Here is a 14,332-nt window from a genome sequence, read left to right on the forward strand (position 1 = left end):
GTCAGAAGGGTGCCTCCCCAGATGCTGTAAAGCCACGCTGATGTGAACTGGTCTACCAGGCAGAGCCACAAGCAGGCCAGGAGGGAGATCATTCCCAAGGGCACAGAATCCATGTAATGTGTGCTCCATCCAGGTGGGTCCACCTGGCCAGGGACTCTCTAGGGTTCCCAGAACCTAGGCTGGAAACACTGTCCTAATCTCACCCATAAGGAAGTGAGGTGCCGAGTGGAGCGGTATAACTTGAGAAGTGAGGGATCAGGTCTGGGACCCAGAAGCAGCAGCTCACCTCTAGCCACTCCCTGGGTGCATACACACAATCACACATACACAAACACATACTGTACCACATGCACACACACAAATCACATGCACAACACAGCATACGAACACCACATCACATATACATAATACACACACAAGCACACATACTACATCACATACACACATAAATGGACCACACATCATATAGACACACAGACATATACACATACATCACATACATACACACCTCATACGCACATATATCACACATGCATACCACATCACATACACACATCACACACTATAGCACATGCCCACACACATCACACTGCTGTGGAATAATCCACTGTAAAGATTTGTCTAATTGGTCTAATAAAACCCTGGTTGGCCAGTAGCCAGGCAGGAAGTGTAGGCAGGTGACCAAACTAAGGATGGTGGGAAGAAGGGTAGAATGGGAGGAGATGCCAGCCAGCCTCCCAGGAAGCAAGACATACTAGAAGACAGGTAAAGCCACGAGCCATTTGACAATACATAGATTAATAGAAACAAGTTAATTTAAGTTGTAAGACATATTAACAAGCCTGAGCTATTGGCTGAGCCTTTATAGTTAATATAAGCTTCTGTGTGGTGATTTGGAAAGCAGCTCCTGGGTATTTGGGAACAGGGGCATGGGAAAGAAAACTCCACTTACATTACACAAATGCACACATATCATACTTATCCTACATATACTCAACATATCACACATATGTGCACAGCACACATGCACACACACTTCTCCTTGTCTTTCTGTCTCTCTCACACACACACACACTCACACACACACACACACACACACACACACACACACACACACACACACAACGAGTGACAAAGACTGCTTATCTTTGCCTGATGATAGAGTCCTTTTCTTCTATAGTAATGAGAACCCTTTATTTATAGCTGGGCATTGTCCACTCAGATAAAGCGCTCATTTCCCAGCTTGCTTTATGCTGGCTGTGGCCATGTGACCTATATTCTGTTGAATGCTGGAATAGGAGGTGACAATTCAGCAATTTCCAGGCAGGCTCAGCTGGACAATGCATTTGCTCCTTGTGCCATTGGCTGAGGTCACTCAGTGGCATTTGTCTAGGGCATGGAGGCTGTAAAGTAGCTTCACTCACATATGTGGCATCCCTGCTGGAACAAAATCTACTGGGTAAGTCAGCTGGAAACCACAGGTGGCCTTGCCAGTGTGATAGCCAAGGAGAGACAGCCTTCTTACCAGCTGCTCAGGACTCTGAAAGGATCTGCTCCTGTGACAAAGAGAGACCCCTGAGCCCATTTGCTCTGAGCTTCAGAAGTCGCTTGATAGCACTTCTGCCTACTCTGTTTGACATACTCTGCTGGTCAAGGTTGTCCCAAGCACCCCATCGACTCAAAAAGAGGACTGGCAAATGACCTGCCATGTTTTTCAAAATCTTGTGTTTCTCTCTCTCCTCCCTCCGTGCCCTTCCTCATGTATTATTTGCCTGTGTGTGCATTTGTGTGTGGGCGGGTGTGTGAGTGCTCCAGTTGGGGCATGAGGTATCAGTCCCCACCATCACCTTGTGTGAGCCAGGGTCTCTTTGTTCTCTGTCACACACACCAGTCTTGCTGGCCCTCGAGTTTCCAGGGAATGTTTTGTCTCTCCCTCTGATCTTGCTGTACTGGGACACCAGCATCAAAGCTGCATCACTCCCAGCTTCTACTTGGATCTCAGAGAATCAAGCCCGGGTCCTCGCACCTGTGAGACAAGTGCTTTACCCACTAAGCCACCTCTTTAATCCATGACTTTGTTTGGGTTTTTAGGATTTATTTCTTTTTATTTTGTGAGTATGGGTCTTTTGGGCTGGAGAGATGGCTCGTGGTTAAGAGCACTTGCTGCTCTTACAGAAGTCTCAGGTTCACTTCCTAGCACCCACATGGAGGCTCACAACCATTTGTAACTCCAGTTCCAAGGGATCCAACATCCTCTTATAACTGTAGAGGGTACCAGGCACACACATGGTGCACATATATACATGCAGACAGAACAGTCATACACATGAAATAAGAATAAAGGTTAAGGGCTGGGGAGATGGCACAGCGGTTAAGAACACTGGCTGCTCTTCCAGAGAACTTGGGTTCAATTCCCAGCACCCACGTGACCATTCACAACTGTCTGTAGCTCCAATTACAGGAGATCTGGCACCTTCACAGACATATATGTAGGCAAAACACCAATGCAAAATTTTTGTTTAAAAAAATTTGTATATGGCTGTCTGTCCGTATGTATTGAAGGCTCTGTGGGCATGCAGTGCACACAAAGGACAAAGAGAATGTCATATCGCCTGGAAGTGGGGTTAGAGACAGTTGTGGATCACTTTGTACATTCTCAGAACCAAACCCAGGTCCTAGGCAAGAGCAGCAAGTGCTCTTAACCACTGAGCCACATCTCCAGTCTTGTTTGTCTGTTTCTAAATACCACCCCCCCACACACCACCCCACCCCACACACACACACACACCAGCCCACCCCCACACACACACCAGCCCACCCCCCCACACACAACAGCCCACCCACCCCACACACACACCAGCCCACCCCCCACACACAACAGCCCACCCCCCCACACACAACAGCCCACCCCCCCAACACACCAGCCCACCCCCCCCACACACAACAGCCCACCCCACACACATACACCAGCCCCCACACACACACACCAGCCCACCCCCACACACACACAACAGCCCACCCCACACACACACACCAGCCCACCCCACACACACACACCAGCCCCCCCCCCACACACACACACCAGCCCCCCCCACACACACACAACAGCCCACCCCACACACACAACAGCCCACCCCACACACACACACACACCAGCCCACCCCCCCACACACACCAGCCCCCCACACACACACAACAGCCCACCCCACACACACACAACAGCCCCCCACACACATACAACAGCCCCCCACACACATACAACAGTCCACCCCACACACACACACCAGCCCACCCCCCACAAACACACACCAGCCCAGCCCACACACACACACACACCAGCCCACACCACACACACACACACACCAGCCCACACCACACACACACATACACACCAGCCCACCCCCACACATATACCAGCCCACCACACACACACATCTGCCCACCCCCCACAAACACACCAGCCCCCCCCACACACACACCAGCCCACCCCCCCACACAGCAGCCCCCCCAACACACACACCAGCCCACCCTCCCCCCCCCCCATACACACATACCAGCCCACCCCCCACACACACACACACACACACCAGGCCACCCCCCACACACACACACCAGTCCACCACACACACACACACACACACACACACACACACCAGCCGGGTGGTGGGAATGGCAGTGGCATTGGCTCACACTTTTAATCCCCAGCACTCGGGAGGCAGAGGCAGGTTGATCGCTGTGAGTTTGAGGCCAGCCTGATCTATTGAGCAAGGTCCAGGACAGGCTCCAAAGCTACAGCTACCCTGTCTCAAAACAAACAAACAAAATACACAGTCCTCTAAACACCAGCCCCCTACAAACCCAGTCAACCAACTAAACAAGCAACATCAGATCATTTAGACTGGACCTTAATTAAGAGAAAAAATGAACTTTTAACTGGTTTATACCACTGATTTCTTAGTTATCTGACTGTTACTCTTGTCCTACCACACACACGTGTACACAAATACTCTCCCTATATAAGTATACTCAGCCCACATGATGGGAGGAATCAGTAGACACTGAAATTACCAGTTCGCTTTAGTGTTCTTACATAAACTCATTCAACACTCCACATGTAGCATCTGCCTCCAACACCCACACCTCCCTCTACTCCCCATGCACCATTGTGATCAAACATGTGCTTGTCTGTGTCATCCTTGCTCAGGTCAACTCACACTGCCATCATCCTCTTTGCACTAAGTGCGGGGCTTCGGTGAATATTTGAGTAGGTTCATGTTGTACAAATAGCCCTCCATGACACTCTGGGCTGCCGGAGCCATGAGTGTGGTGAGAACCCTTCTCCAGACAGGTGTCTGAAGTGACAGGTCCTGTGATGGAAGAGGCCTCAGTTAATGGGATGGGGGAAACGGAGAGAGCAGATTGTTTGACAGGCACAAGCGGAGGCAAAGATGGAGAGTGGACTTAAATGGTGACACTGTTGGCTGAGGGAGGAGACAGAGGCTCAGGTAGATGTAAGAAAGGTGTGTGAGCCCCCCTGAGTTGCAAATGGGAGGGAAAAGCCAGAGGATAGCCAGGACAGCCATACAGGAGGGAGCTAGAAGCAGAGGTTGAGAGGCCCAAGCCAGTGAAATGACATATGACACTCTGGGCATACAGACACACCCGCTGTCTGTGTGCTTCTGATGCTCTGACAGGGTTTCTCTGTATATCAGCCCTATATGTCCTGGAACTCACTCTGTAGACCAGCCTGGCCTTGAACTCACAGAGATCTGCCTGCCTCTGCCTCCTGAGTGGTGGGATCAAAGGCGTGCGCCACGACCACACAGCCTGTGTCGCATTCTTTCACGTTGCATTTGTTTAACTCTGTGAAGCTGTGTTACTGTGCCTGTCTAAAACACCTGATTGAGCCGGGTGTTGCTGGCGAGTTTGAGGCCAGCCTGGACTACAGAGCAAGTTCTAGGATAGTCTGTAAAGCTACACAGAGAAAGCCTGTCTGGAAAAAACAAACAGAAAAACCCCCACCTGATTGATTGGTCTAATAAAGAGCTGAATGACCAATGGTAAAGCAGGACAAAGGATAGGAGGGAATAAATAGGAGGAGAATCTGCGAAGGAAGATTGAGGAGCAAGAGAGGAGAAGGAGAGGGGGACGTCCGGGGCCAGGCACCCAGCTACACAGCCAGCCACGGAGTAAGAAGGAGAGAAAGGTATATAAAACAGAGAAAGATAAACAGGATAATTTAAGAAAAGCTGGCTAGAAATATAAGCCAAGTTAAGGCCAGACATTCATAAAAAAAAGAATAAGCTCCTGTGTGTGATTATTTGGGAGCTGGGTAATGGGCCCCCCAAAAACTACAAGTCTCTCTCCTTTCCAAAGTATGAATGGACTGAGCCTCCAGGGCAGGCATCTGGGCTGGAGGAAGGTAAGACCCACAACCTCTCCCCAGCATGTGGCCACAAGAAGGCACTTCTGGCCTCCCAGTTTTCTGTTTTGTTTTAAATGAGAAGGACACTGCAGGCTTTGCTCTTCTCTTCTAACCCTCACGTTGTCATTCTTCAAACTATGATTGTAATTTAAGAATTTTAAAATCTACGTGTGAGTGTTTTCCTGCATGCATGTCTGTATACCATTCGCATGCCTGCTGCCTGGGGAGTGGAAAGCATCAGTCTCCCTGGGACTGGAGTTATAGACAGTGTGAGTCACCATGTGGTGCTGGGAATCCAATCCCAGTCCTCTGGAGGAGCAGCCAGTGCTCTTAACTGCTGAGCTGCTTCTCTATCCCAATGACCATGATTTTAAGCTAAGGTTAAATTATTTTAAATATTTGGAGGCTCATCAAGTTCAGGGTACAGGACACCAACTCTTTGTCCCCACCTTCTCCTCACTTCAAAAAAGAAAGAAAATGAAAGAAAAAGCCTACCAGGAAAGCAAGGTAATTGCTGTAGAACCCAGGCAGGCCAGCCATACCCTAAATTCTTACATCGCCAGTCAGCCCTGCCGCCTCCTTCTGAAAAGATTATTACGTTACTTTATTTTAAACTATCTATGTGACTGTAGATGGATGTGTGTACCTTCAGGGATTAGAGGTGTTGGGTTCCCCTGAAGCTGGTGTTGCAGGTGGCTGCTGGGAACCTGGTGTGGCCTCTGGGAACCAACCCTGGGTTCTCTGAAAGAGCAGTACATGTGCTCTTTTTTTGGAGGGGGGTTGTTTGTTTTGTTTTGTTTGAGACACGGTTTCTCTGTAAAGTCTTTGCTTTCCTGAAGCTCACGCTGTAGATCAGGCTGGCCTTGAACTCAGAGATCCACCTGCCTGCGCATCCTGATGGCTGGGATTAAAAGTGTGTGCCACCACCACCGGCAAAGTGACACAATCACACGCCTTCACACTCTCTTGCCCAGCAGTCTGCTTCTTGATGCAGGTATCAAAAAGACCAGACACCCCACACTTGTTCCCGCATGCACCCACAACCACCAATGCTTCCCAACTCCTGCCAAGCAGCCCTCACAGGCAGATGTATCACTGTGAGTTCAAGGACAGCCAGAGATACACAGTGAGACTTTCTATAAGACAACAAGAAAGAAAAGAAAGAGAGAGAGGGAGGGAGGGAGGGAGGGGGGGAAGGTATATGCTAAGATAGGGCTGGGATGGATTTAACTTAGTGCCATGGTAGAGGACTTTTTCAGCATGTGTGAGGCTCTGGGTTTTATCCTGTGTGTGTGTGTGTGTGTGTGTGTGTGTGTGTGTGTGTGTGTGTGTGTGTTTTATGGAGATAGGTGCTTCCAGGTACTACTCTTTATGCAAATTAATTCCTTTGCTGCTCATAGCAATTTTTTTAGATTTACTTATTATGTATACAGTGTTCTATGTGCATGTATCCCTGCTGACCAGAAGAGGGCATCAGTTCTCATTACAGATGGTTGTGAGCCACCATGTGGTTGCTGGGAATTGAACTTGGGTCCTCTGGAAGAACCTCTGAGCCACCTTCCAGTCCTGCTCATAGAAATTCTAAGAGCTAGATATGTTTTTTTGTGTCAGCCTAAAGGATAACAGTGAGTTGTGGATTGACTAAATTACTGGAGATCACATAGTTAACATGCCCAAAGCCAGTTTTGAGCCCAAGTAGTCTAAATACAGGCAACCCTACTCTGGAGATAGGAGGGAATGGCTCCTGGCATTACTTAATATACAATTCCCAGGTTCTGTCACACAGACTCTGACTCTCTAGGCCTCAAATAACAAGCAGGACTGCCTTTTAATTGCATATCCTGTGGACCACACTTTGAAAAACTTTTCTTCTAGCAGTCTTTCCTGTGCCTCTGATCCATCTTCCCCAAGGAACTTGCTTTCTGGATGGGCTGGGAATGGTTGTGCTCTGAAGCCAGACGTATGCCCTCTAGTGGTCAGAGATGAAAGATCATGAGGGTAGCCAGCAGGATCCTGGGTCAACAGGACAAATTCCAGCATTTTAGGATTCCATTCAACCAATGATCCTCTGCCAGCAGTAAGCCAGTGTCACACACAATATACCTAACAGAAACAAGACTTCATGTGACAGATCCTCCAGGGTGACTGTTCACCTGTTTTTAACCCATAGATACATTCATTCCAAGGTGGACAAATATACCCGGTCCAGTTATTTGTATCTTATCACATGTAGCTCTAGATTCTAGGTCTTTACAAGGTTTTTGTTTTGTGACAAGGTCTCAAGGAGCCAGACTGACCTCCACCTCTAGGCTGGGATTACAAGTGTAGCATGTCATCCCACACAGATTTTTGTTTTCCCTTTGAGGCGGGCTAACCGGGAACTTAAGGTCCTCCTGCTTCAGCACTCCAAGAGTGCTGGGAAGACAGGTGTTTGCCATCTTGCCTGGCCTCACATCAGTTTTAAATCACTCACCTTGGAAAGAAGTAGCAATAATTTTCAACGCAGTCAAAGAACAAGACATGCACCAGTTCTGAATCCTCTGGGATCCATGGACCTCAAAGCCACACCCCACTGTGAGTGCAAACATAATTAGCACATGTTGAACATCTGTTTATAGTGTCTAAAATGGAGTACACTGCTCATCCACTGATTCCTTCCCTGTGTGCCTCCCAAACAGCTATGCATATCCCTATGTGAACCTGAATGAGAATGTTTCTACCAATGCTGTAAATGATAGATGCAAAGTCAGTGGTCCTCAACCTTGTGGGCCACGCCCCTTAGGGGAGACCCCAGCAACCCTTTCATATCAGATATTCGCATTACAATTCATAACAGTACAGTAATAGCAATACAGTTATAAAGTAGCAATGAAATAAACTTATGGTTGGGGGCCACCACAACATGAGGAACTGTGTTAAAGGGCAGAAGCATCAGGAAGGCTGAGAAGCACCGGCCTAAGCAATTAGCAACACTAGAATAGCACTTTTATAGACCAGGGCACCAGCCAGCTATGAGAGGAAACAAAGTCCAGCTTCATGCATCCACATGGCAGAACTTGCACACACAGCTGTGAGAGAAACGAGGCCAGCACTAAAGAGCAAAGCTGTGTGTGACTTGCATGCAAAATACCCATGGCTAAAATGAATCTACAGTGCCAGAATGGAATAGGAGCTGGCTGTATGTGAAGAGACAGTGATGGAGGTGCCTGGGAGGTTGCAGCTGGGTAAGCTCCATGAACCCATTTCAGAATATTTCATAAAAATCTCATTGGATTATTTGTTCATAATTTGTGAACTTTTGTGCTTATGCTATGTTTTTAAAATAGGGCACCCAAAATTTCTTGGTGGCAGATGGGTGTGGTAGTACACACATGTAATACCAACACTTAGGATACAGAGGTAGGAGGATTATGAGTTCAAGATCAACTGGCCACACTGGGAGACTCTGTCTCAAATATCCACCAGCAAGTCAAGCAAACAACAAAAAACTCCTCTTCCTAGGCCAATGCTCAGGGCTCACTTATCATCAGCTGAAGCGCAGAGTCCCACGGGAGATCAGAGTCAGGAATGCAATACCCCTCTGGGGAGGAAAGATGTGTGACCTCAGATCTGGAGCTGGATCCAGATTTCCTGCTCAAAGCCAACCACAAAAGGGCTGTCCTGAAGGTAAGGCTGTGGGACACAGCAGAGGATCGAGGCATCTGCCCAGGGTCTGTGGCAAGCAAAGTTGGGACTGTAACATTGAGCCAGTGTCTGCGGTGGGCACACTTGAGCACACGCTAGACCTGCTGAGAATGCCTGGTCAAGAGGTCAGGTAATCACAACTGTTCAGCCGTGATACAGAGCAATCAAATACAGAAGCCCTAAACAAGCACCACAGGAATTTCCCCAAAACCTAGTGATGATCAAGATGGACTTGCTACAGAAAACAAATCAGTGAAAAGGCAAATGTCTGGAAGTTTAAACCTGTAATCTTAGCACTCAGGATGCTGTGAATGGGATTCCTGTGAATGGGAAGCCATCCTAAGCGACCTGGTGAGATCCTCCCTCACAAAAAGACACAAATGTCACAACAGCAAGAGAACATACAATGAATGAGAGAGTTCATATCCTTGCTGCTACAAGCAATAAATAGTACAAGTATAAATGATGTTTCCAAATGATGGTAAATTTCAAATAATGCTGAAGACCAATGGTAGGGTGTTTCTTTAGCACATGTAAGACCCTAGGTTTGAGCTGGGTGTTGGTGGCACACACCTTTAGTTTTAGTACTCAGGAGGCAGAGGCAGAAGAACAGGACAGCCTCCAAAGCAATACAACACTATACAAAATAATAGATAGAGAATGGATGGAGAGATGATGGATAGATTGATCCATGATAGACAAGACAGACAAACAGATCATTTAAAATGACCAAAATGCGTGAAAGAAGGAATTGAATCAAATATTTATAATAATGAGATGTTATAGAGGAATAGATGAGTCTGGAAAAAAACTAAATAGGGTACTGGGGAGATAGCTCAATCTAGGAAGGGTTGTCTTATGTACAAGACAGCTTAAGTTCAAATCTGTAGGACCTATGTTTAAAAAACAAACAAAATCAGGCATTTCAATGCAGGATTGTAACACCAGTGTGTGAGCGGGAGGCAGGGGACAGGGACAGGTAGGTCTGTAAAGCTCATTGGCCAACCAACTAGCCAAATTAATGAATTATACATTTAATGCAAGAGTCACCAAGAAAAAAAAAAAACAAAACAAAAAGGAGGATGCCAGTTGTAGTGATGCACATCTTTAATCCCAGCACGCAGGAGGCAGAGGCAGGTGGATCTCTATGAGTTTGTGGCCAGTTTGGTCTACATAGCAAGTTCCAGGACAGCTAGGGGCTACATAGTGAGAATCTGTCTCAAAAATAAAATAAATAACCCAACAAATATATAACACTAAAGTAGAGTGGGGTGGTGGTGGCTCTCACCTTTAATCCAAGCACTCTTGAAGCAGAGGCAGGTGGATCTCTGTGAGTTTGAGGCCAGCCTGGTCTACAGAGCGAGTTCCAGGTCAAGCAAGACTACATTGTGAGGCCCTATCTCAAAACAAACAGATAAAAGATTTGAAGCCAATTCAACCTGATGTCTGTAACTTTGGCTGATCTTATCCTTCAAGGTATGGGATGGGAATTGATTGGGCTCCTGAGAAAGTTAATCCTTGATCTTTAGAAAGCCATAGAAGCCTCTCTGTCTCTCTTTGTGTTTGTCTGTCTCTGCACCTCCCCTCCAGAACACCCCCACCAAGTGACTAGGATCAATGAAGCACACAACCCCAGTTGCCACTGGAAAACACCCAGCAATGAGGACAGCAACCAGCCTTAGAATGAAGCAACACTGACGTCAACAGAACAGGATGGGGACAGCCTATGTCTCAGAAACATCACTGGAGAGCTCAAGCTCAAACTTACCCTCTTGTGTTATTAAAAGAACTAAATAGTGTTCTTATTGTCTAAGGCACTTTGCAGTAACAGATATAAAAGAGCTGAAGAAGGATGTCTTGGGACACACAGGACTTTGGAGAAGGGAATTTGAAAGATTCGGCCATGGATTGCATACAATGGTGAGAAATAGAATGGTTCAGAATTGGTTCAAAGGAGACATGGCTGTTTGTTCCTGGCATTACAGCCCTGGAGAAGTGGAGATGGGAGGATCAGATATTCAAAATCAGTCAGTGGTGGCTCACACCTTTCATCCCAGCACTCAGGAGACAGAGGCAGGCAGCTCTCTGTGAGTACAAGGCTAGCTTGGGCTACAGACTGAGTTCCAAGACAGCCAGGACTAAATGGAGAAACCCTGTCTTGAAAAAACAAAAATAAACAAACAGAAAAACATAGTAAGTTTGGGATATCTTTACCCTAATGCATTTATTGTTGATCTGAAGTTGAAGTTTAGCTGGGTGTCCAATATTTTTCTCCTCCATAGGTGGGAGCCTCTGCTTGTCAGGAGTGGAGAGTGGTTGTGTCATGCATAGGACATGTTCTACCTAGACACCTGTGCACTATATCAGCTTTAGGGAGTCTATTAGGAGGAAATGGGCCAGTCTTCATCTCCAAAACCTCTGCAAAACTCCACAGAACTGAAATGGCCACAAGCTCATGTCAAATCAAAAAAGCTAGCTTTGGTGTTCTCTGGCCAATAGACAAGTAGCTCTCTCTATGCCTGGAAGCAGAGGATGATCTTAGAAGTCTGAGATGTCTCCCAGGTTCTCTGCCACTGCTTGGCCTTCTTAGCCTTTTTAGAATCAGCCAGACACCAGCTCCCCTTCCTGTTTAAAGAGGTAGAAAGGGCCAGGGGAGAAAAGGTCCCCCAGAGCAGGCCCTTGGTGGGGAGGTAGGAGCTGGCTGAATGCTGACAGGCCCCTTTGTTTTGTGCCTTTCCTGCTGTGTCCAACAGAAGTCCTGCTCAGCTGCCTGGCTAACTGCATTGTCCTCTCCACAATGTGCTGAGTCCAGGGGCTTCCCTGGCCCTGTGGCCTCACTCCCCTACTCCCGTGCCCAGAGACAAGGGCAGGGGGACAAACCACCCACCAAATTCAGTTGAGTACCAACCATCCCTGGCATGTGGCCAGTGTCAAGATGCCCAAGTTTTAACCTGCCCGGCTTACATTTTGGCGGGGCAGGGTTGTCATATTCCTCTATGTCAGTCATCACCTCTACATCTAAGAGCTCATCTCACTAGACAGTTGTCCTATTTGCTTGTGCAATGAGTGTGTAGGCTAAGAAAATGTTTCCCAAATCCATATCTCTGATGGAGCTGCACAAACCTAGCCTGACAAAGTGCTGGGGGATGGAGCATGTTCAAATCTCTTGGGTTCCAACTCCAGTATACATACACACATACATAGATACACAAACACATGGTGGGAGCGGGTAGGGTAAGGTTGGTTAAAGACACGGTGGGGGATGACAGAATGCACTACAAATACAAAAGAAAACTACTGGAAGATGAAAACTGAATAAATGTGGTCAAAGAAAATGTTTATCTGACACTTTTTTTCTAAAGTCTGCTGCCTGTTTCTACTTGTCTCTATGAGACCCTAGCATAAGAGTAAATCTTCTGTGGCACAATTAGTGAAACAGTTATGATTTGCTGAGTTCTGACTACTTTATGCTGCCTTGATCACTTCAGCTTCCTCATCTGACAGCTGCAGGCAGGCCAGCCACCAGGCCAGAGAGGAAAAGGAGGGGTTTCTTTGCTTATCATCTCATATTCTGGTTTTGTATACAGGTTGACTCACCTGTAAAACAATTGCAGCATTGACCTTCTTCATGGGGCTGCCCTGAGGATCAGGAATGAATTGTCAGACTTATGTCAATATTCTACATGCTGTAGTTACTAAGGATGAATGGGAAATTGTGACGCCCAGTTGGGAAGGGATTGCAAACTGGTTTCCATTCATTTCTACTTCTTGGGTAGCCTGTGCTCTGACTTCCCTGGGATGAGATGGGACTGGGACCTGGAGCTTGGAGGTCATGTCTGACGTAGGACAACAAGGAAGGGGAAGCAATGTTGGCACATGTTTGTGAAGAACTGCAGGAGGAGCCTGGAAGCACGGCTCAGGGTCAAGTGCCGCTCTAACATGTGTAGGCCCTGGGTTTGATCCCTAGCACCAAAAGAAACAATAGCTCCTCAAGCCCTCATGTTAGGTTATTTTGAAAGCTTGGTAATTATCACAGGAGACCTCATGATCCTCAAGTTTCTGGGACATAGGTGATAGAAGATGATGTATGTGCTGGGGCTGAGGGTATCAGCTTAGGCTACCCTAATTCTAGGAATGCTTAGTGGACATTTGTCAATGGTTTGACTACTAACTGATCCACACACAATATCCTGTGTAATAGTTTTGTTCATGTGCTGGGCTTTTCAAAAAAAAAAAAAAAATCACACAAGCATCCATTTCTCCCTCTAAAATGAAAAGTTAGCTAGATCTGTCTTTATTGAACCAAGAATCCTGAAAGTGATTCAAGATGGACATTACTACAGAGTTCCTGCTTCATGGAAGAGTATGCCAGACAGTCTGCAGCACACAGAGAAAAAGATCTTGAAAGTGAAAAAAAAAAAAAATCACAGACATACCAGGCAGGGTGCTTATGGCTGGGTGAGTGGCCTGTGCACAGCAGGGTGATTATGGCAGTGTAGACATGTTTTCTTCCTTCCTTTAAGATTTATTTAGTTATTATGTATACAATATTATGTATACAACGCTCTGCCTGCATGTCTGCTTCCACACCAGCAGAGGGCACCAGATGTGATTACAGACAGTTGTGAGCCACCATGTGCTTGCTGGGAATTGAATTCAGGACCTTTGGAAGAGTAACCCCAGTGCTCTTAACCCCTGAGCCATCTCTCCAGACCCATGTAGACATGTTTTCATCTGTGCCTTCTCCAGAATCATAAAACTCATCCATTTGCTCAAAACGTACTCACTGAGCTAAGTAGAAGAAGCAGTTATGTGATTATTGTCAAAAATAAATGTTTTAATAGAAAAATGTATTGTTGATGCTTAAAGTTCAAAGACTACAGAAAAATATATTGCTAAACATTTTTCTAAACTTCAGTCCCCCTCCTTGGGGGGAAAGTTTCTAAAAAACTTTCTACAAGGTGAGGCTATCTAACCAGTGCAGGGATTAGGGAATGGAAGAAGGAACAAGTGGCCAGAGAAATATTTTCCTAAAATGGTAGTCTGGGAGGGAGAAAAGGGAGGATGAAAAGGAAAGGGAGGGGCAGTGAAGGCTCAGCTGGCAAAGGTGCTTGCTGCCGAGTCCCACCATGGAGTTTAATCCCTGGAAGCCCCATGGTGGAAGGAGAGAACTGATTCTCACAAGATGCGCACGCACACTAATAAACACTCCAAAAATGCAAT

The sequence above is a fragment of the Phodopus roborovskii genome, unplaced genomic scaffold (genome assembly GCF_943737965.1).
Source record: "Phodopus roborovskii unplaced genomic scaffold, PHOROB, whole genome shotgun sequence".
NCBI classification, from domain to species: Eukaryota; Metazoa; Chordata; class Mammalia; order Rodentia; family Cricetidae; genus Phodopus; species Phodopus roborovskii.